This window comes from Vidua macroura, chromosome 5 (genome assembly GCF_024509145.1).
Source record: "Vidua macroura isolate BioBank_ID:100142 chromosome 5, ASM2450914v1, whole genome shotgun sequence".
Classification (NCBI taxonomy): Eukaryota; Metazoa; Chordata; class Aves; order Passeriformes; family Viduidae; genus Vidua; species Vidua macroura.
Window position 1 is genome coordinate 20,175,321 of NC_071575.1, and position 9,522 is coordinate 20,184,842.

Here is a 9,522-nt window from a genome sequence, read left to right on the forward strand (position 1 = left end):
TCCTTTCAGGTAGCTGTAGAGAGCGGAAAGGTCACCCCAGAGCCTCCTTTTCTCCAGGCTAAACAACCCTGCCTCCCTCAGATGCTCCCCATAAGACTTGTGCTCATCCACACAGATCCCAGCATCCTTGCAGCTCCTGACTCCCTAGGCTCACCCAGTGCTGGTGGGACACTGTGGGGTTGGGCTGGGGCTGAAGCTGACTCTCTAGGCAGTGCCATGGGGTACAAGTGAGGTTTGGGAGAGGAAATGTTTGATCTGCAGTGAAAGTAGGCTCTGAGAGGACCAGCACCCACCACCAATGCTGCAATAAAGGTCAGCCCTCCTGACAGCCAGGCCATTGCTTTCACAGAATGGGCACTGACTCTGAAAACAGCTCAGATATGTGCTACCACTTTGATTTCTTGTTGGGGACAAATCTGCAAAGCTATGCCAGCTCTGAGAAGTTAGGCAGAGATGACCTTTGTTCAGAGTCAGGTCCTTCTGGTTGCTGCCTTGCTGTCTGCTTGTCCTTCACTTGTTTCTCAGCTCTGACTGGTTGCATGTGCTCAATGTATAAAATTTGCTCCCTTTTTTCGTATTATTCAGTCCCTTGATGGGACACGTGCAGCCTGCCTCTCCCATGTCACAGGCAGGAGGGCAGCATGCTCGGATGGTGGGACAGGGGCAGTGAAGCTGCATGGAAGAGATGTCCTTGTCAGCATGAGGGCTGTCAGGTAGAAGGCTTGCAATGCCCTGAGAGCTCTTCAGGCAACAATCACTTTGAATCCACTTGGGACAACAGATAACAACAGCCTGGCTTGCAAACTGTAAGAAGACTCTGGCCTTGGGCTTCTTCCAGGTCCCAAGGAAAGCAACACCAGCAAAGAAGTCACTGGGCTGCCAGTACAATGCTTTCCTTTGACCACATCCCCTCCAGAAGGGAAAATTTAATGTGGGTAATGCCTCTGCTTCCCGGGCAGCCTGGCATGTGGACCCCAAGTGACTCACTGTCCATGTCAGGTCAGCCTGGAAAGAGGAAAAGTGGAGCAATGCGATTCCACTGCCCTGATGTCTGTGAAGAAACTCAGGATGGACACAAACACTATCCTGAAATAGTCTCTGTGACACAAGATATTTGAGCTTTAAAAGTTTTTTTTTTGGTCTCTGAAATTAGCCAGATTATTTTGGTGCTGGCCCCAGATTTGAAATAGCAAGTCTTGAAACCTGGGACCTGGCAATATTTGGGTCCCTGGCTGTAGTGCATTGATAGAGTTGTTTGAATGTCCCAGCAGTACAGTCACTGAAAGAGTCAGCTGAGGACCTGTGGAGCACAAAGCCTTGTTACAGAAGCTGTATATGAGCAAGAGAATACGGAGCTTGAAATTGCTCCTGACAGGCGATTAGGTGCTCACCCAGCAACAGCCTCTGTGTGTCTACCAGGGGCCTGGCACAGGCCTGCACACCACTTCTGGGCTACTGAAGAGAGGAGGAAGCTGATACAGGAACTCCAGAGAAGACTTCAAATATATAACATGACCTGCAGTCTCCACATGCTTCTCTCAGGGATAAGACAATGAATCAGTAGGAGAGTGGGTGCAAGCACATGACAGGCAATGCAGACCTATAGCAGAACACTTGGTACCACACAGAATGATCTGATTAAATGTAAGCAGAGTGGAGCCATCCTTGAGCTCCAGGCTGCTGGGTTACACCACGTGCCTTTGTTTTCTGGGATACAGTGTCATGCTCACTAGCAATGAGGCTGCCTTGAATAGAGAAACTTATGTGACCCCTTGAGTGTTGTGTGAGGCTGTAGGAAAAGCAGGGAAGAGCTGCAGTGTAAACCAGCTCTGGAGCAGAGAGCCACGGACATGGGGTGACTGGCTGCAGGGTGGCAGGGCTAAATAACAGTGTGACCTGGAGTGTCCAAGGAGCCAGCAGTGATAAGCAAGCCAGCGGGTGCCAATGGGACAGAGCAGCGTGAGGTCAGTGGAGGAAGCAAGTGAGGGTGAGAGCAGCTGGCTGGGGCTGCTGCAGAGGAGGTACAAGGTGTGTTGGTAGAGCTGTACTGGCCAGATGGAGCTACATGTTCCCCGCTGCTCTGTTTGAGACAGCTCTCCTGCAGCAGTCAGATGGTCTCATGAGCTCAAAATGCATTGTCAACTGTTAGAATGTAAGAGCCATTTGTGAAAAGCATGGAATTTTCTGACTCCTTGTAAATATTTGATGATTTGTCCCATGGAGAAGCCTCCAGAGTCCTCATGTCCTCCATGGCTTCGTTTTGCTTGTTGCTGCAGTCACAAGAGAAGGGATGGCTTCTGTTCTCAGAGAAAAAGCAAGCACAGGGGGACAGAGGCAGCTGACAGCAAGGCCAAGTGACTTTCCCAAGATCATGAAGCAGTCAGTGGCCAAAGGACAGATTTAACCTTCCATTGTGGGGTTAACCTGTCACCTCCCTGTACAGCTAAAGAAGGACATTTCAAGTGGTAAATGAACCAGGAGCAGTTCCTAGACTGTCTCTGCCTATCCTGTGTCCGCAGCCGCAGCAAAGTTGTTGCCAGGACATTGTACTTCCCTAGGTACACACACAATACCATCACCTTTGTACCAGTGCCTACAATTCCAAGCAGTAGTTCTGACAGACCAGGTGCTGTGCATATTCCCATCTCAGACACCCCTGGCCTCTAGACATCCAGATGTAGGAACTTGGAGCTGTTTGGTCTCAGAACTTCCCCAAAAATAGCCTACATGTGGCCTTACAGATACTAAACATCACCTTCTGGAAGTGAATAGGAGGCCATGGGAGGCTCAGATGAGCAAGTCTTGCAGTCCCTGATGAGCAAAATCATGATCTGAGGCAGAAATAAAAATCCACAATCTCAGTCCTCATAGGGAATGAGTCCCAGCTGCCTCTCGTCCTTCGCTGTGTTGGATGGGTGATGAGATGGCCTTTTGTTAATCGGTGCCCTGTGCCTGGTGTTCAGTTGGCGAGGACAGACTGTCCATTCCAGAGAAACCCCTTGCACAAGAATTAAAGAGGAGCTGGGCTGAGATGCTGAACTAATCCACCAGGGCATGTCGGGAAGACACATTTTAAGCCATTCTCCCTGCCCTCCCGCCTTCCAGTGCATTGTTTATCTCTGTTGTCCCTCCCACAGCAGTACGTGAATTATTCTGACTGGGCCAGCTGCTTTCATAACCGCCTGCACTCTGTCCCATCCCCTCAGCCCCAGAGCCCGCCTGGGAGATGCTCATCCATGGGAGATTTTTTAACTGCGGCCGCTTTGCTCTGCTGTGAACGACGAGCCCATGCAGACACCGCTCCCCGCTGCCCGCAGCGCCTGCTGCGTGTGCTGTACACACATTTCACCACTACGGCTACGTGTTCACTCCCCTGGCACACACACACACACACAGTCCCACCTCAGGGACACCACAGGCTCCTTGCCAGCCCACTTTGCTTCTCTGATGCTCAGCAAGTTCCCTGGGGTGCACAAAACTGGCACAGTTTCACAGGCATCGGGAGCTACTGCTCCCCAGCCATGCTGTGCTCCTCACCCACTGTCCATCACATCTGTGGGATACCTTGTCTCCCTTGAGCTGCACCCTTCACACAGGATTCAGGCTTGCAGTTGCCACAGACACGCGTGTGTGTAGCACAGACACACCTGGCACTCGCCAGACACATGCTACACACAAATGGGGCCCTGGGCATCAGAGCATTGAAGGATATTCAGTTTAAAGAGACCCCAGGACAGCTCTAGCCTGACTTCCTGCTCAAAGCAGGGTCAGCAAAGAGGTCAAATAAGGTTGCTTGGGGTTTTATTTGATCTTATAAACTACTAGGATGGAGACTGTACAGCCTCTCTGGGCAACTTTTTCCCACACTTGACTGCCTTTGAGGACAGAAAGGTCTTCTTTGTATTCAAGCTGGACCTCTCTTCTTTAAACTTATGTTCCTTGTCTCTCTTCCTCCCACGAAGCACCACTGTGAAGAGCTTGACTCTGTATTTTACCAAGGCTTACAAGTCCTTTCCCACACAGCATCTAACAGATCCCCAGCCCACATCGTTGCCAGAGCCTCTTCCTTGCCAGGTTCAAGGCTGCTCATTTGCCCTTGCTGAATTCCCAGGGTTCCTGCAGGCCCATCCCTCCAGCCTGCTTACATCCCTCTGACGTCCCCTCAGGCATGTTGACTTGTTTCCCCTCCAATTAAGTGTCACCTAAAAGTGAGACTTGGTGGAAGTGCACCCCATCACCTTCTCCAGGTCATCAATAACCATGTTAAATAGGAGAGGTCCCAGGACAGCCCCCTGAGGCATCCCACTTGGTACCAGCCTCTAGGTAGAATACAACCCATTAACAATTAACTACTCCCTGTGCCTGACCAGACAAATATTTTTTGTGTCCATCTGCCACTTATTGAGACAACACCATCTTTACTTGGATATCAGAACATTGGGAGATGGTGTTGAAAGCCTGGCTGAATTGGAAATAAATTATTTCCACTACTCTCTCCTCACCCATAAGACCAATCTTTTTATCAAAGAAGGTGATTGGGTTGTTCAGGCAGACATGGTGCCTCCCCTATGGCCCTTCATTTTGCCCAGACTGCTGGGCCAGGTTCTCCCACCACCCTGTAGGCACTCAGCTGCCTTGGTGCTCAGAGAGCACTCAACATGCAGGAGAGCAGGATGAGGTTACACATCTTCAAGTAAGATCCTGCTGATTCAGCCCTGAGTCCAGCTCCTCCCAAGGAACCTTGGCCCTGTCTTGTGGTTCTCTGATACATCTGCTCTGGCCTGACACAGCTCTGAGAGTGCACCTAAATATTGCTTTTTGTTAGTTTCTTTTCCCCATTAGCTCCTCCTTTATATATATTTTTTTTTCACCAAAGCAAGCCAGCAGGGGTGTAATAAAGAGAGCCAGTTGCAAACTGACAGAGGCTGGGAATACCATGAGGATAAAAAAGACAAGGCTATATGGAAAAAAGCAATAAATGCACTTAATTACAGGTGTGGCCAGGAACAGCTCCTATTATTAAGGTTGCAAACACTTCCCCTCTCAAGACCCTGTTTTCACTTGCTTATATTTTGTCAAAGTTTCACCACTGGAGCAGAAATTTTCCATAGGAAGTGATTGTCTCAGCTGGAATTGGGAACATTTTGAAAATGTGGACTCACTGCTAGTTTTCCTGGGCTAGATTATGTATATATATATATAGCCCAAGGGACAAAAACTGCGGAACTTCTGGGCTTTCAAGCAAGGGCTTGTCCTTGGGCAGGACATCAGTTTTTATGACATGGAGGCTGTGCTTTGCCAGCTCCATGAAGCACTACTGTTCTCCCCCACCAGCACGGACAAATTACACGGTTTTGTTAAACATGGAAAGAAGACTTGTCACAGCTTCACAGCTACAAGCTTTTCAACTTTTGCTAACCTGCCCAGCCCTTTTGGTTTCTGAGGCTGTTATGACAGCATATGGGCTTTCCCAGGGTGGAGCACTGCAGGGGGAAACTGGGAGGGCTCTCCCTTCTAGAGCTGCTGTTATGTGTCACGCGCCGTTTGCATCTCAGTGCTTTCCTCTGCCCTGTGCTCCTAGACACCTCTCTTTTGCCTTCTGGGAAGACTGGTGGATAAAACTCCCTGATTTGAATACAGAAGGAATGAAACTCAAGGAAGAGAAGCAAAAATCTGGGGAACAGCAAATGAAACTGGGAGGCAGATGAGAGCACAAGCTGCAGGGAAGTCCTGGGTTGTTTGGGAAAGGGGCTATTGCCATATTACAGCCATATCAGCTGGTGTTTCTGGGACTGGAGACTTGTTCAGTGTCCAAACAAGGGTCTTTTCCCAAGTCTTCCTCCTAACTCTTAATGTTCCTGTGCTGTTACCCCAAATGCGACCCGACGGCACATGTCACCTCTTGCTAGTCCTGCTCCTTGTTGAGGACAACAGGCAATTGCTGCTCGCTGTTATATCAGAATACACATTTCTCATCACTGAGAAATGTCATCACCAAGCCTGGCTGTACAGCTGCCCTTCAATGTCCTCGTGCATATGAATTACGGTCGAGTCTTTAATTATGTGGCCACAGATTTATTTTCCACAGGACACCTGCAGCACACAGGTTAGATGGTGTTCTGGATGAGTCTGGGCTGTGTCACGACGACAGCTCTTTGCAGGGACTCAGCATCATCTTTCTGTTGTTGTGTGGTTTGTTTTTTTTTTTTCCCAAAAGTGTGAAGAGAAAAGAGTGACTCATTGCCGAGGCAGTTGTGTGCTGGCCTGGATCCTTGCCCTTGCTGCGGATTTCCTACCTGATGCTGAGCGAGTCACTCACAGCAATCTTTTCAGAGGTAGCTATTAGCTATGTTTTATTTATTTTGGCATTTTGCTTTGTTTTTAGCCTTGTGCTATCCTGGGATCCTGATGTCTCATTTGCAGGAGTATTTATTGCTCCCTGCTGCATGTGAAGGGGGACATGCACCTGACTCTAGAAAATGCTTTAAACTGCAGAGCGCTCTGGTAAAGTGCTCAGATCAGCATCCCCACCTTGCAGGCTGCATTTGACCTTCCCTCCAGGAATGCTGGATCTTCCCTAAAATGCTGCTGTATCGCTCAGCATGAGTATTGAAAAGGCAAATCTATTATTATTTGTAAAGTACTGAGAAACTAGGTGTATGTTGTGTAAAAGAGGCTCTATGAACATCGCTCACTGTTTTTGGAGTGGGGGCTGCACGTTCTGAATGAGCTGTGAGTCAATGCTTTGAAGAACTCTGGCAGCCCTGTTGGACGTGTCAAGCCACAGGTACCTTCCTGCTCAGGTACCTTTGCTCTTGAATTGCAGATGGAAATGTGTTTGTTCTTGCTTCTCATCTCTTCTTACTTTCACTGGCCTTGCAGAAGTAGAACCTCAGCACAGTGTCAAAGTTTTGTCTGCTCTTTCCCTGATTGCTCTCACTTCCCTAGCACACGCAAGTGTCTCTGTGGCAAACTGACCTTGGTCTTCAAAGCAGTTTGTCCTTCTCTAGAGAGTGGGTGAAATGGGATTCTGCTCTTTGTTGCTCAGGCAGAGCTGCCAAACACAACCTGGCAGTTCTCTGAGCTCTGCTAGGTCACTGGAGCTCAGCTTTCCCGTGAGTTTTACTAGGTGCTATGAATATCATCTACCATGACTCTGGAAGGCCACCCACCCAGCCGTGACACTGTGAATAAACAGCACAACTCTAGCCCTTCTTTTCTTTTCCTACCTGAGGAATGACATCATGGGCAGTGGAGAGGCTGGCTGGGTGTCCAGTGAGGTGTAGCCCCCTTGGATACACCAGCCCACAAGATTCTGCTCAGGACATGTTGCCATGGGCTCCCTCTACAGCGCTGCAATGAGAGCACTGGGGACAGCCCAAGGACCTTTGCGTGTGAATAGGACAGCAGCCAAATGTAGCCCATCTTCTGCTTGCCTGCCTCCAGCAGCAGCACTCCCTGTAGTATCTAAGGGTGCTTTGACCACGTCTGAATCCTGTGAAGATAGCCACGAGGTGTCCCAGGTGCAGGGCCCCGGTTTCTGAGCTGAGGGGCTTGGACTCCCTTCCATGCTCTTGCACCCAAAGATCCTTTCCAGGCAAACCAGGCAATCAGGACAAGGTGAGGACTCCTGGGGCCTCATCCAGAAATGTTGTTTTGAATGTGTGAGTTACGTCTCACCACTGGGTCCGGGGGATTAGACAGCCTTCCAGGTGCTGTTGTCTGAACAGAGCCTTAGTGTACCTTGGTTGGTGCCTAACACAGTGCTAAGCTGCGGGGGTGTTCCTCTTTGGAGAGGTACACAGAGGAAAAAAGGTGCTGCAGCTACCCACCACTTTGATCACTGGGAGGAAAGGAGAAGGCCCAGCAGAGTTTGTGAGCATGGATTCTGCTTGTCCCTCGAATTTATTCCCTCCCCAACCCAACCCCGGCTGGCCTCTCTCTAGCTGAGATCCTGCTGCTTGTGTCATATATAACAACTTCCTTTTTCAGACACTGTGGCAGAAGTTACCTGTTGCACTGCTGGAGCAATGACATCCCTGATGGAGACAGGGTCCCTGCAGTACTGGCTGCTACATGCATAGCAAAAATCAGCAGCCCCTGGCCCAGGCTCCCTAATAAAAATTACTCCATGGGAAGAGGTGTATCTAGGCAATGCTTGGAGAGAGGTGGGTGTTAATAGATCACATGGCTACCAAGCACTAAAAGCTTGATTACAATTCAATTAAGGGAATGTTTCTAATTAAAGAGTTCTTATTTTAAGCTGTCAATGATTAAAATAAAGGTAGCTGAAGTGTCCGTACACACTCCAATTTCATCCCCAAGGGCTGCATCTACATTGGGGATTTCTTCAAATTCCCTCCCGCTGCCTCAGTCAGCAATAGGGGGAGAGTTGGTATGGCCACTGTCCTCCCAGACCTTGTACCTGCTGGCCAAGCAGTGTCACCCCAAACTCTGCTCCCATGAGGCATGCTGAGAGCTGCTTCTCCTGGATGCTGATTCAGATCCATCCCTCCCAGCTCTGTATCAGACCCACCTCTCTCAGTGCCTGTATGAGCCTGCCACTCGCAGCAAAGTCACAAGCGGTGCTGGGCTTTGGCAAATCCCTTCTCTGCTGATGTGCACTCGCCCAGGGAAGGAGAGCAACCCTCGGCTGGATCCAGCAGTGGCTGCATACTATTACCTGCCTTCCCATCTGCTCACTGTTACATAAGCTGTGAAAAAAACAGAGGCTCAATGGAGCATGTGTAAGGAAATGTCATTACTACGAAAAACTCAATTAAATTTTAAATTCTCCGAGTGCAGGCAAAGTTCTGTAATAAAGCAGGCCCTGCAGTGGGAGAGGGAAGCAGTACTGGTTCCCAACGGCTTCCATGAAAGAGGAACAATTCCCAGGTCTCAGTGGACTGTCAAGTCAGCATGGGCACTGACTGGCAGTGGCATTCAGAAGGTTGCAGCCCCCCATCTTGGTACAACCTGGAGCAATGACTGCTCTCTGCAGCACACAGTGCCAGCACGGCTGCAGCTTGGGCCTCTTGGTGCCGACAGCCTGTGCTTACATCGTGTGTTTCGAAGCTGACGTCAGGGGCCTGGCTTAGAAGCACCTAAGGGCTCTTCCCCATCACATTTATCTCCAACTGCAGGAACTGGGGTTCTTGACTTTGGGATGCCTATGCCAGAGCAGCTCCTGGACCCTGGTGAAGCATCCTGGAGCCTCCAAAGCTGGGCAGCATCTGGCTCTTGCTCCACAGGACCCTCTGTCCGTTCCAGCTCACACTACAGTGGCCTCCAGCCTTTTCTGCAGTCCTGCTCCCAGAGCTCTCAACAGCACCTCCACTGGCTCCTTTGCACATGCAGCCCCCATCTCCCAGAAGCCCCCAAACTGTTCCCCGGCATGGGCTCTGCTCCTATACGCCCATATAGGTCTGGTACATCCTGACTGCTCCCCCTGCCTCAGCTGACTTTCAGAAGTGCTCTGGGGCTTGCTGTGCCCACCTGGCCCACAAACACCCCAGGGTCTGG